Source organism: Cupressus sempervirens, chromosome 2 (assembly GCF_028749045.1).
Source record: "Cupressus sempervirens isolate cs-2001-9-10 chromosome 2, ASM2874904v1, whole genome shotgun sequence".
Taxonomy (NCBI): Eukaryota; Viridiplantae; Streptophyta; class Pinopsida; order Cupressales; family Cupressaceae; genus Cupressus; species Cupressus sempervirens.
This window is the reverse complement of record NC_143119.1, coordinates 268,210,446-268,237,837: the sequence shown is the minus strand read 5'-3', so window position 1 is coordinate 268,237,837 and position 27,392 is coordinate 268,210,446. Positions and strand designations below refer to the sequence as shown.

At 37.3% G+C, this 27,392-nt stretch overlaps 1 protein-coding gene across 1 annotated transcript in view; it reads left to right on the top strand.

Annotated features, from left to right (window-relative positions):
* Positions 1–27,392, top strand: part of HEN2 (RNA helicase, ATP-dependent, SK12/DOB1 protein) — a 193,158-nt gene that overhangs the window by 137,999 nt on the left and 27,767 nt on the right. The window lies entirely within an intron of this gene.

The window sequence follows — 27,392 nt, the reverse complement described above, 5'->3', positions numbered from 1 at the left end:
AGTATGTTATTTGATAGATTGCAAAACCATTTCTTTATTCAATTTTCAACCATATATTGTCTTGGCTGAGCTAGAACAATCTAACATATATGTTAAGGTAGGTTCTTCAGCAATAACCTTAGTTTTACACCATGATATGATTATACTGTGATGCAAAGGACGACTGTTATCGGTAAAACTAATTGTTAACATTTGATTAGTGTGTCCGAAGGTGTAAGTAGTTTGGGTGGATAGTTGGATGGTTGCAACGGTTCGTAGTTGCAACCCTTCAACACTTTATATTCTATGTATTGTATCCGATCATCATGAGTGTTAATAAAAAAGCAGTGTCATCTTGAGTCCAAATATTCCTGCGATTAATAAAGAAGTTGGTGAGTTCTTTGATAGCTGTATTGTGTTGCATTATATTACTTTTTGTTATTTTATATTCTGTGTGTGTTAAACTTGTTATCCGAATTGGTAAACATTTGGCACTGTTGCTTTTAAAGAATCTAGGAGTGACAAAGTGGTATATGGTGATGAACGCATAATGGGACAACCCATAAATGAAGGAAGCAACCACAACGAAGACACCACATCTCAGGAGTTGTTCGAGGGAGAAAGAGCATTGACATACGACTCCATCTCATTTCTGAAAGCGTTAATAGAAGCTCACGTGTGAAGGAAGGTTGTACAAGAACAAGTCCTCAAGAGTGTAGTGTGGTATTTCCCTAGTGTAAGCCCTTCAGTTGATCGGTTAATGAGAAAGCTCCCACATATGGTGGCACAAACATTCTTGGTGCTGCAAAACTCCCAAGAGGAAGTCAATCGAGAGAATAGACGCCAACAGATCCTCCAAAGGTTTGAGGAAAATAGGCGAAGGGAGACAAAAGAAAGGGATGGGAGCAGAAGATGACAAGGCAACTCTTCAGAGAGGAGGAATTAATAATAAAATTGCTGAATAAAGACAAAAGTTGGAAAGAATATATAGATGAGTTTTAGGCTATTCAGAGGGATAGGAGACTCGAGGAATTGGTAGAGCATCGAAGATGTTTGTGGAGACTTGCGGAGGGAAGGGCACAAGGAAGGTTGCCCAAAGGGAGCACGATAGGCGCCACAAGTGAAAAAATTGGAGACGTGACGTATGGTATGGAAGGGGTTACCCTACCAAGGGCATTGAAGTATACGACGAAGGAATAAACCACAAAAAACTATTGGAAGACACTAGAAACTTGTTGGGAAACTTCAATCTCACATTGAGGGAGCGGGCAAGTGGAGTCCAAGGGAGAAGAAGAGGTTGAGGATGGTGGTGCAAGGGATACTAGTAGCCATGAGTGTCAAAGAGACGTAAGGGCACTATAGGAAAAGCAACATATTTTGGCTCTAACACATCTGGTTCGGGAACCTGCACTACACCAAAACTGTGGTTATGTCTCAAATACAAAAATTACCAAAATTTACATGTGGTAGGAAGATCCTGTGCACCATTGTAGAAGTTGTGAAATATTTGGCGTGCTAATGGGGTGATAGATCATGATGAGTGGGTGTAACAATTTCCAGCCATGTTGTGTGGAGTGGCCATAGATTAGTATTCAAATGTGGATAAAACTAAAGTAACCTCATAGACGAAGTTGAAGGAATTCCAGACCAAGTTTTGGCTACTGCGAGATGATAATGAAATTTTGACCAAAATCCATAGTACCAAGTAGGCCAAAGATGAGACTGTTAGAGAATATGGTGGGCGGTTGAAGGATTTGTTGGGAAAATGGAGAGCAAACCAACTGATGGCTTGGAGAAGTGGCGGTTTATCGAAGGGTTGAGACCATCGTTGAAAAAGAAGACAAATTATTCCTCGCCATTATATACAGATGGGTACAACAGAGCAATGGACTTGGATAGTGAGAGAAAATGACGGAGAAAAAGCACGGGTCATTGTTCAAGGATGGGGATTCCTCTACATAGAGCAGTAACGAGGAATCTAGCAAGAAGGCATTAGCCCTTCAAAATGATATGCTATGGATGATGCGAGAGTTCAAATCAATGAGGGCCAGTATGAGTAGAAATGAGGACGGTGATTTTTGGTGTACAAAATGTAAGGAGGGCCATGTCAAGGGGGCATGCACTAAGAACTTGTGCGACATTTGATAGATTATTGAATATTCCACTAAGAATGCCGATATAACATGAAGACATAGGGTCAACAAAAGTTACTTACCCAGGAGCTGTCCATATCCACAACAGTGTCCAATCTTTTGCCAAATAACACCATGACATCTTTTGGCGGCTATTGGAACAATGGGCATGGAGGAAGGAATAATAATAACAAGAATAACAATAACAATAATAGCCAGGGCCATATCTAGTACGATGCAAAAGAACAACCAATGACGTAATGCTGCTTATGTAACCAATGTGGACATTTTGTCCGTGATTGTGCAAGGGAAGAAATACAACAACTCTTGTACAGATGGTGTGGACTAGGGGACCATGAGAATGCTGATTGTTTGAAGTTGGGTATTAGTTCATTGAATATTGAGAAGGTGGGCACAAAGGAGGTGTTGTCGGTCACCTAGGCACATGCAAACAAGGCCTAATATCCCAATTGTGGTATGAGGAAGCACAGTGTACTGGATGCCAAGGCTAGCATAGAAAAAGAAATGATGGTTGAGAGGAGGGAAACGCATGAAATAATGAGCACCTCACTATGGACAAAGGCTAACAAAAAGATTTTACGACAAGTGCAATCAAAGTCATAGGCCTATTGGAAACTATGCCACAACTACACACAACACTTCTAAATATCATATTGATTCCAAACCATACGAGAAATTGTGTAAACCATATAGAGGAGCCTGTCGACTCTTCACCTTTACCCCATGTTCGCACCTTGTCTCTTTGATGATACTCTAACCTCGTTTGCGAGATTGATCTTCTCCTACATTTGTTGGCAAGGAGGGACTAGTCATATTCATCTTAATCTTTTGCACAATAAATTATCTTTAGAACTGTAAAAATTATTCATCCTCAAATATAATTTCCTTGCGAATTTTATTTATTAAGCAATCATCATGAATAAAAACATTGTCATATTAGTTAGAATCCTCTTATTTAAACATAAATATTCGTATAATAACTAGATTCATATTTTACATGATACATTAATTACAACTATTTTTAGTATTTGCATAAGGTGGACAGAATTCCAAGGTCTTATTTCACTTGCCATGACTTCACATTCCTTCTTGGAGGACTAAATTTTCACATGCCAGAAAAATTTCTAGAGGTGTTCTTTGTTGGTAGAAGGACGAACCTTATTCCGTGTTTGGAGGCCGCTCTAAGGGCAAGATCGTCTCTCTCTTGTTCTTGCTTGGTTTCGTTCCTCTTCTCTTGCTTGTACTTTTCATCCACCACTTCATCATCCCATTGATAGGTTGGAGTTGGGAGATATAAGCGTAGTTTTCATGATAGGTCACTTGGAGAGGCAGAAATAAGCTAGACCACCCTAGGTATTGGAGAGGGAGTCATAAGTGTAGTCCATCCTAAGGCACGAAGAGGCAGAAATAAGTGTTAGTGCCACCCCTAGGTTGAAGATTGGAGATTGATAAGTGTACTGGTAGGACTTGGTGAGGCAGAAATAAGTTAGAATCCATCGATAGATAGAAGGTTGGAGATTGATAAGGGTAGTCCATATCACTTAGAACGACGGGGCAGAAATAAGTGTTTAGGATGGTAGATGTTAGTGCAAGCAAGAATCCAAGAGGAACGTCTACCAAAAAAAGACAAGGAAGACATGATGTCAAAGACCGCCTTCTTCTCGAAATTGAAGCAAGTCAGTGACACCAACAGTGGCACTATAAACATGATACAGTTAAGAGACAAACGATGGATCAGGCTGACAAGTTCCACCAGGATAATCAAGATGCCTACATGAAGGCAAGAAGGGAGTCACCAGGGTGTCAAGGATCACCCGATCAAACTTCAAATCAGAGTATAGCGACCTCATTGTGTTGCTCAATTGAGTCATGGGCGTCTCACAAGGTATGCAATTCGAGAATTGAATGTACTACATTATTGATGAAATTGTAAATGGAAAGGGCAAATTTGATTGGACTAGAATTATAAGTGAAAATCTAGAATTATGACTTAGGGTAGTGCAAAACTAGAAGCAATTCCACATGGGGTCCTAGCTCTTCTATTTGATTGCAAGCTGACAAAGGTTGAAGTGTGAGCTTTGGTAAAGAATGAAATCGGGTGAAGGGAGAATTTGATTGAAGTTTGAGATTCAAGAAGCCTCGCAATGTCAAGAAAGAGCGGATTAGTAGAAGAGATTTGAAAATATTTGAGGCTAGGCAAGGCTTGGCTATTCGTGCAAGCTAGCTTGGCTGGATTCGAATGGGAAGGTTGGAAGACCGGGAAGGTTAAGGAAGGCAAGGATAATGGGGGAGGTTAAGTTCGATTTCACGGTAGTGGCCAAGAGCAAGGCTCTCAAGTTGCAAAGAAGTTCACATCCAGGGAAGCCATCAAGGCCAAGGCAAGATTACCCCAAGTGCATGAAGACCTCATCCTTTCTGGGTTAGGACATCAAGTACAAGCAGGTTTGAGTGGTGATGAGAAAGTTTCTAAGGACAAGCTCAAGCATCCAAGGCTTCACCTTATCTCAAGGATTGAATAAATCTATAAGATAAGGTTGATGAGGTGGCACTTTCATGTGCATGCAATGAAAACATGCCAAGTGTCCTATGTTCTCATTGGTTGACAAATTATTGTAATTTTCTCATTGGTCCACAAAGTTGGTGTCCTCATGTAATTGGTTGAATAATGGTAACCCTAATTAGGGTTTGTAAGATATAATCTTGGCCCTTGATTTTGCCTCTTAATTTCGACCATTCATTGTAATTTGGAGCCTCTATATAAGGCCATTTTCCTCTCATTTGTAAAAGAGTTATGTTGGAGAATTGTTGCCAAAATACTATCAAAATTGTTCTCTATTTATTGTTGTGGCTTGCATGGTGGATATACATGATCATTTTGGTGTATTGCATGGTTCTTCTCATCTCTCAAATTAAAGTAGGATTTCATTTCATGTTGTTAGAGTAGAAGTAGATGGCTAATTGTATGGCGATGTTAGTGAATGTTTGATAGGGACCTATATACTAGGCCACTAGCATCCTAGCGACTTGTTAGGAAGCCTTGTGTGGTAATCTAGTCTAATCGTTCCTAAGTTCTACTTGCATATCATTTTTCTGCTTGTACTTCAAGTTGGGTTGTAAGATAGGTGCAGTGTGAAAATCCTAAGAGTATCGCTTAGAATCATCGCACCAATGGAGGTAGTGCCGCTGGCAAGTTTTCGTTTGGTTAGATCCCCATCCATTTTCTAATTTCTCCATCCATAGGAGTAGTAGTAGAGCAATAAGCATTTAGTGGTAGGAGTAGTTGAAAGTGAAAGTGATCAAGAAGAAAAGAACAAGTCAAGCAAGCGAAGTACCACCAAGTTATCTTTGAATGAATAATGTAAGCCTGCCTACGTGATTAACTAGCAAATCACATCATTAAAACTGAGTTAGTGTCCACAGGTACAAGGAACCTTGGAGTATCCTCATATTCTACATGAGTGATTACTTTTCAAGAGAGGGTTGAGTGTTTGATACTTTGTATCAAATATTTAATTGCTAATATGTTATGTAGTGGTACAAAAACTGACATCAACAACCACCAAACTCACTCTCCAACTGGCCTCTGTATTATTCCTTTCATAACAATACCAAAAGATCAACTATCCACTAGCACTCTCTGCCAAATATAATCACTTCACTCTTTCACTATGCCTTTGCTACACTAAACACTTCTCAAATCTCAATGCCAGATCTGTAAACTTGCATCACACAAATCCCCTAGATCGCTTACTTGCATGCAATTCACACTAACAATTTGCTTACATTCACTTTCTTCTTGCATACGTCATAATTACAATGAAAACAAGTTTCCTTTATACTAAGTCCTCAAATTAATTTGTTGAGTTGGCCTTGAGGCTTTCTCAATTTACAATTACAATAGGGCCACATTAAGATAAAACAATACAAGCTACATTACATCTTTTCACAATTACATAACACTGTCGGTTCACAGTCTTCCCAAATCTTCAGGCGTGCAACCTCGAACTTTGTGCACTCAACCATGTCATCAATGTGATGTCTTCTACGTCTTTCTAACTGCTTTTAACCAAATTCTATCCTTGTTAAGAGATATAATCCAAGTACCATAAACTAGTTCTCAAGAACTCTATTTATATATTGTCTTTTGTAAATCTTGAATAATAGTCACTAGTCTTCGACTTACTGCATGTGCTTTTAGCTACTACGACATCAAGACACTTTATAGAACATGTCCTCATCTTCAATCCTCTAATCATACAATCTCAAACATTGATTGTTGCTCTATTAGTCTTCACAGAATAACCAATATGTTGACATCAATGATAAACACTATCATGAATGCAACATATGCTCATAATAACAATCTCCCGAATGCTCCAACAATGCTAGGATACTCTCTCATAAGAATATCATCAACATTTATGCTAACAGTGTACCCATTTGGTATTGATGACAACATAGATGAAAAACATCTAAGTTCCAAGAATACCAAACATGCCACTCTTCTACAATTGCTCCACTGCTGTAGTCATCTTCTTTTCAAATCCTCTTCATCAATCAAATCAATCTCTCATAGGAACAACTTTCCATTAGTGTTGTTTCTCTCCCATTGATATACTTTCCCATTGACATATATATTTTTCTCCATTTCATGTACAACTTTCCCAAATGTACTCTCTCGCATGACCAAAGGATGTTTTTCATATACTTCTCTCGCCCACTAACATCAACGCTAAAGGCATCATTATGTTAATTTGCTGCAAAAAAAATCTTCAACAAGCTCAAGTGTCCAAAGACTGTTAAATACCAGCTACCAAGAGTCCTTTATGACTCAGCTCAAACACAGATACTCCCTCATAGAGGAAGCATCAACGTTTAGTCTAGATAAGCAATAGTGTTCCATACCATTGGACTGATACAATCTCTGCATCATCTATTCAGAAGTTAGCAGGGGCATAACCCCAAGCGTACCTCTCAAATACTCAAATGTATCCTTTGGCAAAGGCTTTTTAAACATATCTAGTATCTGCTCCTTTATATTGATATACTGTAGTTTGATTTTTTTCTTTGCAACCTTCTCTATCAAAACATGATACTTAATAGATATGTTCTTCATCTTAGAATGTAAGTAGAAGATTCTTAGACATACTCACTGTACTCGAGTTATCAAAATGTTTGACAATAGATTCTATAAAGTCAACGCCAATATCCTTCAATATCTGCTTCATCCATGTGATCTGATTGCAATTATTTGCTGCTGCTACATACTCCGCTTCTATAGTGCTCTGTGAGATACAATCTTGTTTCTTACTTAGCCTGAAAACCAATCTTCCTCCTACGAAAAATGCTCCACTACGTGTACTCTTTTTGTCATCCATACAGCCCGCCTATTCCGCATCAATATATGTACATAAGGTAAGGTCATTTGATCTATCATACCATAATCCAAAATCAGGTGTACGCTTCAAATATCTGAAAATCATCTTTACTGCTGCATAATGTGATTCTTTAGGATCAACTTGATATTTTGCAACATTGTCAACTGCATTAGCTATATCCGATCTTTTATGAGTCAAATATTGCAAACCTCCAATCATAGATCTGTACTTCTTTTGCTCAACAATAGGTGTCTCATCTTTGCTAGATATCTTGTCACCAGTTACCGTAGGTGTACCAATAGGTTTACAAATTTTCAAACCAAATATTTTCATTAAGTCTTTCAAATACTTAGTTTGTGAAGAAGATACCTTCATTATTCTGCACAATCTGCAAACCCAAGAAATACTTCATCTCCAATCATGTTCATCTCAAATTCCTTCTTCATGTCACCAACAAATTTCTCACTTGCTTCATCATCACCTCCAAAGATTATATCATCCACAAATACTTCAATAATCAATAAACTATTCTCAAGTTCCTTCAAATATAGGTAATTATGTGCAGTACCTTTAGCAAATCACAATTTTTCCAAATACTTGTGCAATCTCGCATACCAAGCTCTAGGTGCTTGTTTCAATCCATACAATGGTTTTTTCAACTTGCAGACCGTATCTCCTCCTTTTGACAAAGGAAAACTTTTAGGCTGTTCAATATTGTTAATGTTATAATTCTGTCGGATAAATTATATTATATATATGAGATATATAATATATGACAAATATTATATATGGAATAATTAACTTATATTAAGAGTGATATATATATATATATATATATATATATATATATATATATATATATATATATATATATATATATATATATATATATATATATCTTGTTATAAATCTATTACAATATATTGAAGATATATATTACTTGTGTTATAACTATAACTAATGTAAGTTAATATGTCAAAGGTACATGTCTCTTCAAGACACATGCCTCTTTATTTCCTATATATATTTGTTTGTATAGTAACTTGGAAAACACATAAAAGATCCATAAGTGCTATTACAAGTTACAGATAGATGAATGATCCTATTTCTTCAACATGGTATCAGAGCAGGTTGTTTGCTAGGATGATCAACTACACAATCTAACATTAAAGAACTACATAATTCTTTTTGTATGCCTATACATGGTAATCTGGAAAAATTGTCCGAACAGTTGTACGCCTATACATGGTAATTTGTGTGAGAAATCTCCAGTGTCCGAAAAGTTGTGTATCCATTAAAGGCGAATGATGAAAGAGTTAGTTTGTGCTAACATCGGGATAGGTAGACGAATATGCATTGAATTTTGCACATGGTACTGCTATCAATGTCAAATCTGTCTTGGGTGTGCACTTTGTCTTCATGATTTGGCTCAAGGAAATACCAACAAGGAACTTGGGAATTAACATTGTGTATGCAATTTTCTCTTGCGTTCAGGTTAGATACTTTCTTTGATCACATATAGGGTGGTTAAGTCTGGAAAGTTAATTTCAATGAGTAGATTGTTTGGCATAGCATTGTTGGTTGAGAAAGCACTACCCTACTATTCTGAAGGACTTGCGTTGAGTTGGATGGTAGTGGTGTTGCATTGATTTGAATAGATGGTCGATGATAGCAATGACACACACAAAATAATGTCTATGAAGGAAATGGTTTGGATGGAAAGACACAGTATCGAGTTACATCATTTGAGTAAGGGCACAAAGATCCTGGTTGTTAGAAACCTCAAAATTGTCAAGATCATTCTTTTCTTTATAAAGGGATTAAGTGGGGATTAAGTGCGAGGATGTAGAAAGGGGAGAGGTTGTTGAAAGGTATTTCTTTTTATGCACATTTTTAAACTCAGTGGAAGGTGTCATGCATTATGTTTGGACTCATACTCATCTTAATTTCTTCAAACTGTTGGCACCTACAGCACATATTGTATCTCATGATATGAATATGTGTGAAGACATGAACAAATTGAAAAATTGTCTTCTATTCATTTGATCATGGAGTTGTACATTGGTGAATATGTTAAGCTCGAAACCATATTGGTAGTATTGTGTGTTTGGTTGCCACCTCCTTTCTATTGTGCTAGGGACTCTGCGTGCAGAAAGTTTGGGTTTGTGTGGAGGTAATTATGATCTCAGGCTGATCCCAAAGGGGCTTTATGAACTGTAGACCAGATACAAACCAATCGTTGCATTTTTTCATAGGCACAAATACTGCCAAGGAGTTCATTGTCTGTGTTATTACTGTAGTGTTCAAAGTCACAAAGAATTTTGATGTTTAATAAATTGGTGTTCATTGTGACTAGACAGTCTATGTTGTGATAGGAGAAGTACTAAGGATACTTCATGGCTCAAAGTGTCCAAACAACTCACATTTTCAAGCATATATGTGGATTCATGATGGTAGTTGGCATTGATTGAAGAAACAATTGCAACATATTTAGCAACAAAGATATATGTCTCTATTGGAATTGGATAATTCTGAACCACTTCAAATTCTAAAGAAGACTATGACGTGCAAGGAAGACATAAGTGGGATACCTCAACACCTTTAGGAGGAACGAGACCTGCCAACATGTATAGTGAAGGTTAACACAAAGGTACCAGATGTTGGGGCCAACACATAATGAGGTAAGTTAAGGAAAGGCATATCTAAAGCTTCCCTTGCATTATTGAAGTAAATAAAATATCATCTGAAGTTACATTTCTTGATAAGGAGTGTTGAAATTAAAATTAATGAGAAGACTTATGAAAATCTCATGGTCACCATTATTAATTGAGACTTATGGTGAGTGTGTAAGATCTATATATAAAGAGATGTATGAGTGGTTTAAAAAGATGACGTGAAAATAAGTCCCACTTCTAAAGGGATTAATTATTTTGGCATCTTCCTTTAACTATAAGAGTCTAGGAACATTAAAAGATGCAATATCATATTAATTTATTGGGAGTGGTTATAAATTAAAGATTGTGTATCACAAAAAAACTTATTATCATTATTGACTTGGGAGAAACTTCGAGTATTTTGATCACCTTTAGCATATATGCGATGGTTGTCTCTACCAGTAACAATTATATTCTTTATTCAATGATGATAAAGCTAAAGGTTAAATGTCAAAGTGATCAAAGAGAATATAAATCCTTTGAGTGGAATATCATTCTCTTCTGAGTGCTAATCCATATATGAAGTAGAAATGAGTAAGCAAACAAAATAGTAATTGCTATCGGGTACATAAACAACATATTAAGCTCTTACATGACCAAAGGGTGAATGGATGATACACAAAGGCAATCAAACAATAGAGCATGTACAATGCGACATGTATGAGTGTGTCCCACCACTAAACAAGAGGAGCACATGGGCATGGGACACATTGCGAAAGCCATACCAATGTGGCTTGAGCTACAAGGAGATAGGTTGTGTGTCCAAATATAGGCAACTTTGTTGACGTACCTATATGTTCAATAATATAAGAGTGGGAATCTAACATTGTAAGGGGGAATGATAACCTATGTTCGTTTCCCATTTGAATCGTCCTTATATGAGAGCAGAAAAGATGTACTCAAATTGTTTGACAAATTCTTACATGGAGACATTTCTTGATTTGATGCATATGGACATTCAGTGGAGCAACTTATTATTGTAGATAAGTATTTATTATCCTCGGGTATTGCATTTATCTAGTCTTTGAAGTCTCTCTCTTATTTTGTATTTCTATAATTACTATAAAGAGCTATTTGCCTTGATCTTTTCCTTTATCTCTGAGGATGTTCTTGCAGGAAAAGAAGATTGGTACATTAGGCATGTTACCAAATATTGTGTAGACTCAATCTTATGATAGTAGCTCCAAAGAAGCTATGATTTAGGATTCACGAATCATTTGATGATTAGGTTGGATAATATGAGTTTCTTGAAGCAAATATCCTTGATGATTGAAATTATGAGAGGGAGTTTGACAGTTCATTAGAGGCAACCTTGGAGAAAGAGAGGGAGCAGAAAATAAAAATGCTTCAATCAAACTTTTGATGATATTGGTTCAGAAGGAGTAGACCTTGTTGATGGATTCAACACTATTCAGAAACTATAACAGCTAAAGGACTACGATTCATGGGATAAAGTCTCATGTATGTAGGTTGGAAGGCCTTTATGCTATCAGGATACCCATTGAACTAGGGAAGCATGATATGACTCGCTTCCAAGAGGATAGAAGGATGATAACAGATTCAGAGGAAGTCTGATACTTCATTGGAGAGAACCTTGAGCTAAGAGGTCAGAAAAATTGACATCAAACTAAGAGGGAGAAACCTTATTCTCTGATATGTTTTATGGTGAATGTTGTGACACCACCACATCACAGTATTCATGGAGACTTCATGCGAACCTTTGATATCATACATGTATGAGCATGTCCCCTGTGTACATCATGAAGAAGTGAAGACTTCTAAATGATTATCACTTGTATTAGGAGAAGTTGTTGTAAAGTGACGTCCTTACAATAACTTGTAGCATGATTCATTTTTGTGAAATTGATTCATGTAAAGGCTTTATCTTATAAATCAACAACTAGGCGGTTGATATCATTAATTTGATTATCTACAAGTTGCTTGTATAGATATATTTTCGGTACTTGGTGTATATCTTGCCTTGATATTTTGATAGGCCATTACCACATTGAGTACTTGGTGGATATCATTTAGTTGGTGTTCTGATAGGCCATTACTCAGAGTATTTGGTGAATATCATTTGATTGATATTCTGATAGGCCAATGCTCATGTTACCAAATATGATATCAAATAGTAATTGGTGAATATCATATGTTGATATTCTGATAGGCCAATATTTACATGATATCATATTCTAGAAATCTTCTGATCAAAGATTTCCAATATGTATTATTTTTAAAATATTACCTAGGGTGTAATATCTATGTGTTTTATCCTTCTTCATTAAGAGGGAGTGTTAATGTTATAATTCTGTCAGATAAATTATATTATATATATGAGATATATAATATATGACAAATATTATATATTGAATAATTAACTTATATTAAGAGTATATCTCGTTATAAATCTATTACAATATATTGAAGATATATATTACTTGTGTTATAACTATAACTAATGTAAGTTAATATGTCAAAGGGACATGTCTCTTCAAGAGACACGCCTCTTTATTTCCTATATATATTTGTTTGTATAGTAACTTGGAAAACACATAAAAGATCCATAAGTGCTATTACAAGTTACAGAGAGATGAATGATCCTATTTCTTCAACAAATATAAACTTCTTCTTCAAGTTCTCCATTTAGAAAAGCCAACTTCACATCCATCTTATATATGTTGAATTTCTTGTTAGCTCCATATACTAGAAACATTCTAATTGCTTCTATTTTAGCAACATGTGCAAATGTTTCCTTATAATTAATACCTTCTTGTTGTGAGTAACCTTTACATACCAGCCTTGCTTTATTTCTCACAACCTCACCTTGTTCATTCATCTTGTTCCTGAAAGCCCATTTAGTTCCTAAAACATTCTTGTCGTTAGGTCTAGGAACCAATTCCCATGTATCATTCTTCTCAATCTGATTTAGTTCTTCTCTCATAGGTTGAATCTAAAAGTCATCTTTACTAGCTTCATTTTTACGTTTAGGCTCTACTTGGGAAATCAAATATAGCTCTTCTCTTTGTACCTTGTTTCTTGTCATTACTCCTTTGTCCTTGCTACCAATAATTTGATTAGCAGGATAACTTTTTATCAGGATCTTATTTGGTGTCACTGTATCAACTCTTTCTTCAGCTCTAAGTTCACTCCTTGGTCATTCTCTTAGTTCCACAATCTGTATATCATTCTGCAAATCTGTGTTAGTTTCATAAAACAACTCAACATTCTCTTGGTTAGTCTTTGGTTTAGTTTTTTTCATCAGAATCATAATCAAGTATTCTTTCTTGAATTGCCAACTTCTCATCAACTCTTAGATTTGCGCTCTCAACATTAGTCTTAGTTCTTTGATTAAAACATCTATATGCTTTACTCTTCAATGAATACCCAAGAAACATACCATCATCACTTCTTGCATCAAACTTAGCAATGTCATCTTCTCTCTTAGTGTAACACTTACTTCCAATTTTTTTGAAATACTTAATTGTGGGTGCATGTCCAAACCAAAGCTCATAAGGGTCTTACCAGTACCTTGTCTGATCTGAACTATATTCATTGTATATACTACTGTGTTAACTGCTTCTCTCCAAAATGTTTTTGAGACATTATTCTCAAACATCATAGCTCTTGCTGCCTTTGTTATTGATTTGTTACTCCTTTTTGCTATATCGTTTTGCTCAGGTGTCTTAGGGGTTGAAAGCTGTCTTTCAATGCCATTTATTTTGTAAAATCTGTTAAACTCATTCGAAGTAAACTCTCCACTTCTATCAAATCTTAAACATGTAATCTTTAAGCTAGATTCATTTTCAAGTCTGTTCTTTAACACTTTAAACTTCTCAAATGCTTCAGATTTCTCTCTAAGAAATGCTACCCACACCATCCTACTAAAATCATAATGAAGAATTATGAAGTACCTTTCACCATAGAATGCTCTTGTCTTTGTAGGACCACTCAAGTTTGTGTGTACTATTTTCAACTTTGATGATGTAGTGAACTTCTTGCTCGGAAAGGAACTTTTCTTCCGCTTTGCCATAACACATTCCTTGCCTACCATGTTAGTAGGCTTCACAATTTTAGGCAAATCTCTAACAGCTAGTGTACTGCTTACTTTCACAATGTTATCAAAAATTATGTGATGAAACCTCTTGTGTCATAACCAACCATTACCAACTTTAGCAACCAAGCATGTCATCTCTGTAGGGTTTAACTGAAAAACATTACCTTTTGATCTTGTACCTGTACCAATCAGCTTGCCATCTTTATCCTTGATAATACATGTCCTTTCAATGAACCATATATAAACATCCCTTGTCAACTGATTGTCCAACACTTTGAAGATTATGTTTTAGACCATCAACAAAATAAAGATCATTAGTGTTAGTTTTACCATCAAGAGTAATAGATCCTATTCCCTTTTTATGACAAGGTGCATTGTTTCCAACTCTTACAATTCCTCCATCACAACTATTGAACTCAACAAATTTATTCATATCACCAGTTGTGATGTGAATAACCATTGTCTATGATCCAATCAGATTTCTTCTTCTCAATTTGTGACACTAATCCCTTAAATTTTGTAACTTCTTTTTCAAGACTTTAGTTTTTAATTGCAATGAATCCTAGTTCATCACTTTCATTATCACTTTCACTCAAGAATCTTTCCACACTACATTCCAGATCTTTATCATTTGCATAAAGATATTCTCTAGGTCTCTAGGCTTGAAATTCCTCTTATACTTCTTAATTCTCTTAGGGCATTCAGAAGCAAAATGACCATATTCATTACAAGTTTAACATGTAAAGACTTTTTTACCTTCAAGTTCTTTTTTCACAATTTGGGTAATTCCTTCTTCAATTTTTCTTTCTTCTTCGGTTCTTTCTCAGCTACTGTTAACATAGTCTCCACTGGTGCTTGCGCTCATTGTCAATGTAGGTCTAACACTTAATGCGCTGAATGCTGTCTCAATTCTTGGCAAATCTCCATTCTGTCTCAAACTTATCTCTGCTGCATCGAATCTTCCAAGAAGAGTTTCTCTTGGGAACTTTTCTGTGCAAGGTATAACTTGTTCAATCATCTGTGCTATCTGCTTATATGCAAGTGTCAAAGTTTTCAAGGTCTTGCATATAATTTCATCTTCATCCTTTTTCCCATCACAAGCCTTAATTCCTACAACAATTTTTGATATTCTACCAAAAAAACTTCTTACAGATTCATCTTCCATCAGTTTAGCTTCTTGAATCTAACATATCCAATTCCATCTTAGCATGCTTACCACCTTATAAGTAGATTGTAAAGCTTTCCAAATTTCATGTGATAATCTTAAAGATGTTACTTGACTGTATTCATTTTCAGGAAGGGCTGTCAAAAGTGCTTCTCTGGCAAGCATATTACACATGAACAACTCTCTTTGTCTTCAAGTACAATCTTCAAGCTTTTCTTCTTCAATCACTTCTTTCTCATTCTTAGTAATCAACTAATATCCTGGAGCCATGCATACCAAATGTGTCTTCATCTTCTCTTTCCAATTGTCATTGTTGGTTCCATCGAACTTTGGACTATCGTTTCTGAAATGACTCGCCATAGATACCCTTAGGCTGTTAAGCTTTTCTTTCAAGGACTTGATGCTTTGATACCAATTCTTAGAAAGTAAAGTCCGCCAAGATAACTCAGAGGAGGGGGGGCTGAATCAGTTATCCAATTAACACAACTTTTATTAACCTTATTAAATTTTAAACATGTAATCATCAAGTGCAATAGCCACAAGAAGATAAGCATACACAATAACACTAGATTTCTTGACTAGGGAAACCGTTGATAAGAGGGAAAACCCCGGTGGGGATGGTACCCACAAAATGATGTACTAATATATAAGTTCTTTGCAAAAGAATGGACTCTGTTAGGGGCCAATCAAATACATTCAGTACATATCAGTCCCTATTAGGAGATTTTGAATCCATGTGAGGAGATTCCAACCTTGTGTAATATCCGCCTCTAATGATGAAATGTACCATTAAATTTTCAATCGATGTAGCTAATAGAAATATACAATGAAATGACTAAATTATTAAGAACAAAATAATATGTATTAGTTATGTTATAAATTATATAGTAAAAACAATATTATTTTAATATTTAAAATAGCTATCGATAAATAAATATTATGTATTGATTGAATATAGAAAATACAAGAAAAAAACTAAAAATAACTAAAACTGCAAGAAATAAATAGTAAAGTAATAATGAATTACTACCCTAACTCGGGGTCATACTTCGAACACCCCCAAACGTCACGTCTCTTAGCGATTACGATTATGTAAGGCAAGTGGCTTGGAAGTAAATAGCAGATCTTTCTGATGGAAAAGAATGGAAAGTATTCAAGGAAAAGCACATTTTAAAGAAGTCATATATCATGGGCCATCGAAAATGAAAGAAGGGACAATCAATCTTGAAATCATAGGGGGTAGAACTTGGGAGGTATGTAAGGTAAAGGTAAGATATTTTATTGAGTAAAAAAATTTGTTTTATATTATAGATATATTTGTTATATAACATTTTTCCATATTAATACATATTTATTTATATGAACATATTTGTACATAGAAAATTATAAAAAATATTCAAGTTTGAATCTTACTAATATTATAAATATCTTTTTAATTGATACAATGATAATTAATGATTTGATATTATAAGAGTATCTAATATGTTAGTAGATATCAATATAGTTTTATGGAATAAATATTAATATAATGTTTTTAGATCATAATAGATATTTGGAATATTAAATGAATATAATCTTTATGATCCAAGTAATACTTGGTGGAGGACATTCGTTAGAAATGTCATGATATGATCCAAGTATAGCTTGGTGGAGGGCATTCATTGTGAATGTCAGCATAGGATCCCAGCATAGTTTGGTGGAGGACGTTCATTATGAATGTCATGATATGATCCAAGTGCACTTGGTGGCGAATGATCCAAGTATAACTTGGTGGAGGGCATTCATGTTGAATGTCATGGAATGATCCAAGTATAACTTGGTGGAGGGCATTCATTGTGAATGTCGTAGTATGATCCAATAACTTGATAGAGAATATTTATTATGAATGTTAATCATTCCAAATTAGACAGTTTATTAAAGATATGAACTATTCAATTAGATTTATTATGAACTTATCAATTTCTTTGCAGTCATTATTGTCCCAAGCTAACCCTAATAAAGGGGACATTACACCCTGTTAGGAGTTGTGGAAGGCAGAAGGACACACTGTCCAAATAGCTTCAGGGGCAAGACCATCGAACTCACTATCCATCTGGCCTTTGTATTAGTGCTTTTTTGAACAATACCAAAAGATCAACTGGCCACTAGCACTCTGCCAAATATAATCACTTCACTCTTTCATTGTGCCTCTGCTGCACCAAACACTTCTCAGATCTCAATACCAGATCTGCAAACTTGTATCGCATGAATCCCTTAGATCGCTTACTCGCATGTTATTCACACTTACAATTCGCTTACATTCACACTAACAATTCACTTACATTCACTTTCTTCTTGCAAAGATCATAATCACAAGGAAAACAAGTTTCCTTTATACCAAGTCCTCAAATTAATTTGTTGAGTCAGCCTTGAGGCTTTCTCAATTTACAATTACAATAGGACCACATTAAGATAAAACAATACACGCTACATTACATCTTTTGACAATAACATAATGCTATCAGCTCGCAGTCTTCACAAATCTTGTCATGTGCAACCTCGGACTCTGCACACTCAACCACGTCATCAACATGATGTCCTCTACCTCTTTCTAACTGTGGTCAACCAGATTCTATACTTGTTAGGAGATATAATCCAATTACCGGAAACCACTTCCTAGGAACTCTGTTGTATAATGTCTTCTGTAAATCTTGAATAACTATCACCAATCTTTGACTTATTCATGCACTCTTAACCACGGCATCATGACAGTTTGTAGAACATGTCCTCAACTGCGCTTGATCTCATCTTCAATCCTTTTTTCATACGATCTCAAAGACTGTCAGCTACTCTGTCAATCTTCACAAAATAACTAGTATGTTGACAGTAATGACAAATACTGTCATGAATGCAACATATGATCAAACTAACAATCTCCCAAATGCTCCAGCAATGTTAGGATATTCCCCCATAGGAATATCATCAGCAGTATTCATGCTAACACCTACCCCGTGATAACTCGCTGTTGAATTATAAAACAATGCATGATGATCTTAGTTCCAAAGGGATGGTCCTCTCTAAGATGTTTTCCTATGTTGGTAATTCAAAGAAGGAAAAAAAAAAAAAATCCTCTATAGCCCATCCACTCCAGATACACAGTCTCCTCATTTCCCCAAAAGACACAACATTGGTAAGAGAGAGGAATCCAGGAAACGGTAGAAGAAAGAGTATGTGATATGAATGGTCTATATGTCCCCGGTGATCTTGGTTCAATTATGAGTGAAAAACTCTCGTAGCTTTATTTTATATCTTTTGGTGTTCTCTCCAATTGATGTTGAGCGAGGTGGGGTTCATGCTCTTTGCCCCTTGGTAGGCTCGAGCTTATGAATGCTTAGTAATGATCTAAAGATTGATAGATAAATAAGATATTTCAAGCTTAAGTATAATTGCTTATAAGATTGATTGAAGATTTTAGTCTATAGCTGAATAATATTAATTTGAAATTAAAATCACGACTTTTTAATTATTAAGAAGATATGGACATTACACGTATTTATAAATGTAGTTAGATAATAACAATGTTGTGCCATTTAAAATCGATAGAATTTAAAAGTGTGACTCAGATGATTAATTGAATTCTAATTAACATGAGCATAAAATGTCCTTGTTGATGAAGGATAAATCATTTTGATTTTAAGGTATTATTCTAATAGCCTACTCTTCCCAGCCCTGAAAACCGATGTCTAATGACTACACCTAATCTTTGAACTCTAGGTCACCAGATGACCAAAATTACTTATCTACTCTCTCTCTCTCTCTCTCTCTCTTCAACAGCACTCAGGCCTCCTGCATCCATTTGACACATGAGGCAGTTAGACATTATCTTCTTACCCTTTTGGTATTAATAAGATAAATATTTATTGCTAGCACACTTCATCAGCAATCAATATTCATTAGTGTTCATCCGTTTACGTCAATATTGAATGATATGCTTCAATACTCATCAAGATGCATCAATATTCATCAATATGTACAATGACATATTCCAACATTAACATAACTTCTCTAATTAGACAGTTAAAACATAAAAAGCTACCCTTGTTTGCTCAACAAGTATAATGTTGTCAATGGATCATGGGTCCAATTTTTGAGATATAGTATTTTTAACATGTCATTTGCAGAAAGAACACATGCAGAGAAATATCACAGTTAAACCAGCGAACTTGTTCTTTAATATAATCCTTCAAGAAAACAATACATGAAACATGCCTCTATAAATGTAAACAGGAAATTAGTTCAGGGATAGTTGCTAAAGTGATCATTCAATCTAACCTCCAGACTCCCTCAGTTATTCTCAGCGCCATAGCTTTGACAACTGCTACCAACTAGGAGTTTTTCCCAGAATCATCCAGGGGGCATGTCTCAGCACCGTAAATGATTATTTTCTGAAGAAACCGATTCTTCAGAAGTGGTTATCCAATGCATGGGTCTGCTAAACTGAATTCTTCACGTTTCCTTAATATTCTCTCCTCCCCCACCCCGAGTCATACTCCGGATTCGTTTTATTCCCACAACTGTAATTGCAGCGTCCCTTCATGTTCGTCCTCCACATAATCTTCTTTGCTAACCTTGTCTATAGTTCCTCTCTTTTGAAATATAAATATAGTATGTTGTCATTAAGTACAGACTCCCCCAATATATAATATTTCTCTAATAATTTATTAAATGCATAAAAGAGGACAGAACATTTAATAAGTTTGATTTTCAAATAACTTATGTTCAAGAAACAGGAGGTGATACTACATAAAACTGTTATTTTCATATAAAGGGATGTAACATCCATATTCCTGATTATTGATATCTTCTGTACTGATCTGCGCTTTATGAGCACCGATTGCTAATTGGACTGATTGCCTTCTTCATGATTTCATGTCTATATACTATTGCTGTGTACTAGCTAATTGTTGCATTATTTAATTTGTTGTCTCCTATTTAAGGATGATTGCTGCTTTTAATATATTATTATTATTGCCGGTCATGCTTACTACTTCTAAGACTCAATTCTGTTTATCACTGCCGTTATATCCTAGAATATTTTATTCCATTTTCTTTGATAGATTCATGAGTTTGATGAATGAGTCCTTGGATTGATCTCTTCGTTGTATCTTATTGATGAAAAAGTCACTGCCTTTCCCAATAATCGGGTCACCAACTTTGGTTGCAGCCTTTATAGGAAATATATTACTTTCCAACTGTTTTGGATTTCTTTATAATTGAGAGACATTCTGAATTATTGCTCTAAATTTTTGTGATATGAATTCATGCATCTCCTAATGATTTGATCTCCTTGTTATATCTTAAATTTGGGAGGGAGACAGCTTTTCTCTATTTCTACCCTCAAAAAACTTGCAACTATTCATCCTTGCTGTCTTTTCAAAACAATTATTTATTTATATTTTCTCCAGTTTCCTCTTTTTTCCTCCTTGTTCCTGTTCAATAAGTTCTCCTCTTCCTTTTATATCTCATGTTTGAGGGAGAGACAGTGTTGCATTTATGCCTTTTGACCCTTCATTGAACTTAGCTAAATTTTAACTGTTATATTTTAACTTTACTCTTTTATGTTATTAAATAATTTTTTTTAATTCCTCTATATCTCAATTAAATCCTATGTGAAAAAGGGGCACATTATGTAAATATTCTGATTTTCTTTTGAATCTGATTGACTTGTTAATGAACCACACAAACGAGAAATGCAAACTATAGAGAATACAATCTTTCGAGAGATCTGTATTGTAGAGGCTATGGAGCAACTGTGTTTAGTGCTTAATTTTATATTATATATATTATATGGTTGAACCTAGCTATATTGAAGATGGGGAAGAAAATCAGGAAGCTTTTAACCTGGACTGACAATTTAGTTGATTCTTGTTTAACGAAGAATAAAGTAGTTACAAATTGTATATTATTTAAGACACAATGGCCACCTTTGTCGCTTGTTCTTTCCTAAAATCCATTACATAGTTTGCTGTTATTGATATTTAATCTGAATTACATATGTATAGAGTTCGAAAGGTTGAGATTTTTTAAAATACTTTTTAATCCTCAAAAGCATAAAATAAAAATAAAAAACAGAAAAAATGAAATCGTGAAACTTAAAATATGCAAATGATACAAGATAAGATATTGATATTAATGTCCAACAAGAGACCAACAAGCGTCTAAGGGATTGAAAGATACAACAATGCAGAGAAGAATAAATCAGCAGGAGCGCAAAATGATGTCCGGAGAAAAAACACAAAACAGGAAAGCAAGAGAAAGGGAAACAACAAGAAGATAGAGAGAAGGATCATCAATCCTTTCCTGGTACAAAGCAATCTCGGACAAAGGGATAAGGCCCAGGACGAGCAAGGGTCAGGGCCTGGCTTCGTCTCTGTCTCTGTGTAGCAGTGGGGATAGGGTGCTGCTGTCCGAGGAACCCACGCCGAGGGCTGATCAATCTAGAGTGGCTGGAGATGGGTGTATGCTGTCGTTTCATGCCCCTGGAAGTGGGCATGGATGGAAAGAAGTCAGTGATGAGCTGCTCTGAGGTCTGGTTCTGAGGGAACAAGAGCTGTAAAGTGTGGTCTTTTAGTTGGTAGGTCTCTTGGAGGTAGACCCCTAAACACTGCTGGTCAGAGTAATTGAAAAAGGTTGAGAGGGATCTGCAATCTTGGAATAGGTAGTCGAACTTGCCTCTAATCTCATAGTAGATGGGGCACTTGAAGATAAAGTGGGTCTTAGTCTTCGTCTCGGATATGGTGCAAAGGCAACACGCCTGTTCCTCTCTGGTCAGGTGGTGATTAGTCTGGCAATGAACTCTAAAAGACCTTAGGGTGATGCGGAGGGCATGACTCCAACATCGGCTCAAGTAAGAGGGACAAACAATAATACGATCGTGGGTCTCTAGAAAATGCTCCCAGTAGAAGGCCGTTCGAGGGCGTCAACCAACAGGAGGGTTGATCCAAGTCATGGAGATGTACTGCTTGTAAATGTCGAGTCTAATGTGCACCAGTCAGCTCTTGTCATGAGGGGAGGAGATGAGCAGGAGCATCCAAGGAGAACTAGTATAGCAGAAGATGATCAATATCAATCCCGATCGAGCTCAGTAAGATAGTGGCCTAGGTATGCTAGGAACGAGCCCTAGTTGTTCATATCGAGTTGGCAATGTCTTAGAGGAACAGTAAGCAAGGTATGAGTATCTGTGTCGGCCTCAGTTGAGTTCGCGAAGCCTTTGAGATGATGAATGAACCAAATCAAGTTGAAAGTGACGCTAAGCCGAAAAGGGTGGGCCTCGAACTTGGCCAAACCAATACTATGTGGAGTATAGCAGTGGCAACTGTTCAACTCATAGGTGAACAAGAAAGAAAACATATAATCAATGCAAAATACTAGTTGTTATCAAATGCTTTTCGTACACAACAATGATATTTCATACAATTATATTGATGCCAAACTACGTTAGTGTTCATGACATTTATAATGTCTGGAATGGTGCCAATGAAACGACACAACCGTGTCCACACTGGTAATTGTCTAACTACCCTCTTTGCCAGACAAAATCATCCCCCCCAAAAAAGAAAAGTCGTCTCCTGGTGACTCAAAAACTAACAAAAATAGTAGACACCAACATACAACATAAAAACAATATAGACTAGGGAGGAGGTTGCGTCCTTGAAGTGCTTTGCTGTTGGCGCAACTCATAAGCTTGATCCGTGCAAATGTGTAAATCCCTCTGTGTCCGTGTGTTAACCTTCGCTGCGTCCTTCAAAAGAAGTGCTGCGTCCATGGCTTGGGCCTTAGCTATTTGCAATTCTTGTTCGACAGCCTATAATCTTTGTTCGACATTCTCCTTATCTCGTAGGTGTGCTCTGCGCTCGGTTGCCCACGCTGTCTGCTGGCTAACCAATTCAACAGCTAGCTTCTCTCTAGTTTCGCTCTCAACGGTCATAGACCTTTCAGTTGCAATCCTCTCTGATGCCTTATGCGCCTCTGTGCACTTATGAGCGTAGCAAATGCCTTTATATACCCCCACTATCTCGTGTGCTAGCTTCTCCATAGTAGTGTTGCACGGTCCCAACTTGGGGTTTGTAGCCCAATCAGCCAACATCTTCGGTGCTTCCACTACTGGCCATCCCCTGGCCTCAAAGTAGGAGCAAAAACGCTCAGGACAAACCCCCCGAATGTAAGCTCGGATCAAATGTAGCTCCTTCCTACGAGTCAAAGCCTGACATGTGTCCTTTCTCCATCACAACTTGCATAGCTTCGATGTATGCTTTGCATCTATCCTCATCTGACCCATAATCTTCTTTTCCCACATAGTCAATATTCCACTCCCCATTGGTATCCATCTTTTCCTTTCCCGCTGTAAGCACGTCCACATCCGATGCTGCCTTCTCTCCGGGTACATCCTCGGACTGTGGGACTCTCACCTCTTGTGGCTCCAATATGGCAGCTGCTCTTGGGGATATCTCTCCATGCCTCGGGCACTGAATGGAGAGATTGACCTCTGCAAGAATGAGTCGGAACTGCTATCGTAGGAATGCATTGGCTCTATCCATCACCTCAATCTTCTCAGGCTGTGCTGCCTATATCGGCTCAATGCTCTCAATTGGCTGTGTTGGTGGTACTGGCTGGGCTAGTTGGGCCTCGGCCAACAAGGAGGAAGATATGGTGACCATAGTGTCAGAGCCAATCACATCTAATCGAACCTGAGGTTCGGGCTCTGGCGCTAGCATCTCTACTATCTCTGTTGCTGGTGCAACTGAATTTGGTGAAACCTTCTGTGGAGTCATAACATCAGTCGTAGCCTTCTGAGAAGTCATAACATTTGTTGTGGCCATCGGTGGAGTCATGATAACCGGCACATGTCTCTGGCCAAACAGAGGAATGAGCAAGGTAGGGGTTGTCAAGTGTGCCAAAGTTGGCAACTGGGGAGGGGTGAAAAATGTGGATCTGCTGACTGCCGCGTCGCTGCCAACTTCTATTGAGGTACTCTCTTCCTCAGAATCAGCCCCACTGCTCTTTATAGTTTCCTCCCTTATGCTGTACGTGTCCCCGTATATTTCCAATCCCTTAAATACTTTCTTCTGACCAGCCGTGGTTCCACTCGTATCTAAATGTCTCCAGTAGAATACTGGTGTTTCTTCTGGTGCCAACTTCCCCCTTGGTGGAACTTCAAAGTCATGGACTGGAACTTGAGGAAGGGTTGCTTCCAAAAACAAGCCGATGGAATGATGTGGCATGAAAAAATGTCCGATGCTATAATGTCATAACCTCCTCCATCCGGCCGATGAGGACCGTGGCCCAATCATACATGGTACCATTCATGATGCCATTCATGAATGTACTCTGTGGCAAGGCTATATTTTAGGCCCTACTTGCCCCTGTCAACTTGCTTTTAATTACATCCATAATACATCTCCAATGGCCCTCTCGAATGAAATCTCTCCGTAGTCCTTGACTATTAGCACCCTTCACCACAAACTCCATTTCCTCTGGTGTGAGAACGCAGCCCACCAATTTCACCCAATACTCATGTTCTTGTGACAACTTGTCATTCTTGGTCTCCACTTTACAACCTCCTTGGCTAGGAATGCCAAAAACCCTACTGAAATCTTGCAGTTTGAAAGAGAGTGTCCTGCGGTGCTTCTTGTAAACAAATGTACTTGTTGTACTGTTCTTGTTGTACGTTTCTATTATAGTTCTTAAGATGGATTCAAACAGCTGAATGAAAAATACCGAAAGTTGTATTGCCCAATGTACTTGTGCTCGTATCAGAACTTGTTTGATTAAATTTGTATTTGTAGTCGCTTGCCACTATTTCCGGCACTCACTGCCATTTAACTTTTCAAATTGAATTGTGAGGTGTGATAGGTCAGCCTTCACTTTCTGCTTCTTACTATTGGATGCTGTCGGCCTTGCAACTTGAACTCTGGAACCCAACACTGTGGCATTCTTTTCCATTTTTTACATTGCTTTCTTTTCCTTGCGGACTCTATAGTAACGGTCTCTTATTTTGTCATTTAATGTAACCAAAAGAAACGGTTAGGGTTGCTTTCTTTCTTTTTTATCTTCCGTGGTAGTGCTTCTCCGGCTGTAATGGTTCCCACGTTGGTTGCCTTTGCTGTCCTCTACTTCCTTGTGGATATTCTTCCTGCAGACGCTGTGCTTTGAAATATGGTTCCCTTCCCCTAGAACGTAGCTTCTTCCTTTTCTCCTTCAGCGGATACTCTTCTTATGGCTACCCTCGGGTGCTCTTCCTGTATCTCAACACCAATATTGCTTCCATGGACTGCCTTTCTCTATCCTTAGCATAAGCTTCTTTGTTCCTCCCTCGGCTTTACTTCTTGTTGATTAACCTTGGCAAAGAAAAAAAGACTCTCCATGGCATGTATATAAGCTTGCACTTGCGGTGGCATGTAGTTTTGTTATCGTGTAGTTTTTTCTTCTCGTGCGGCTTATGCAGCGATTTACTTTTGCGTGCGGCTTATATCCCTGCGGAAACACTTTCGTTCTACGACCAAGTGTCTGCGGGACACTTTGTGTCATCCGCGGCCAAGTGTCCGTGGGACACTTTGTGTTCGCGGCCACATGTCCACAGGACACTTGGTGTCCGGGGCCATGTGTCCGCGGGACACTTCATATGTTGCTTTTTTTCTCCTTTTTAAAATTTTTTTATCTTTATTTTTAATTTTAATTTTTTTCACACGAGTCTAATTTTGCGATGATTTCTTTGCCTCCCTGTTGTTCTTGATAATTTTTTTACTTTGATCCATTGATGGCATCGAGAATTTTGCGCTCGTCCAAATTTTGCAGTTTGATGGATCCATTGTTGCCGACTTCTCTCACTTTATATGGTCTGATCCATTTAACCTTAAATTTCCTTGGTTTTATCTTGTTGCGGCCATTGTACCGAAGCACGAGTTATCCTGACTAGAACCTCGTCCTTTTCAAATGTTTGTCATGCCACGCCTTTGGACGGGTTTGCGCCACGTCTGTCGCCCATTGCGTTGTTAATCTGCGTTCATCTAGTTTTTTTAATTGATATAGGCGTTCACGTAAACTCTCCATATCTCCGAGTCTATTGTCAGTTGCAATTCGCAGACTTGGGACCATAAATTCGGTTGGTACCATAGCGTCTTGGCCAAACATCAATTGGAACGACGTCTGTGCCATTGTGAGTTTGAATGTGGTATGGTAGGCCCACAACACCAAAGACAACTTTTCCTCCTAGTTTGCTTGTTTGATGCTACATGATTTGTATATGATGGCCACCGGAATTTTATTTGTGGCTTCCACCTGGCCATTGGCTTGTGTGTAGTAGGGACTTGACAACGAATGAAATTTTTTGAATTCCGTTGCCAATAATTTGATCATGTGGTTGACAAAGTGACCCCCTCTGTCACTTGTCAACTGAATAGGTATGCCATACCATGTGATGATTTGTTCATACAAGAACTTAGCCGTATTAATTGCAAAATTATCAGGTAGTGCTTGTGCCGCTGCCCATTTTGTTAAATACTCCGTGGCTACCACTATGTATCGGTAGTGCCGGGCCCTACTCGCCTTTAGTGGACCGACAAAGTCTAGTCCCCAACATTCAAACAACTCCTGGGCGTGGGACGGGTTTAATGGCATGAAGTCCCTCTTGAGTGGTTTGCCGGCTCTCTGGCATGTATCACAGCTCAACACCCATTCCCGTGCATCGTTGTAAAGTGTGGGCCACCATAACCTGGCAAGTAGAACCTTCCGTGCTATTGTGTCGGGTTTGATGTGGCCACCTGCCGGACCTTCATGTGCTTCCCTTAGAACACTTTGTAATTCTTCCTCCATTACACATCGTCATAGTACTTGATAAGGACCCATCTTATAGAGAAGACCATTTATTAGTTGAAAAGTTTGGCTTCTTAAAACTAGCTTTCATCGTTT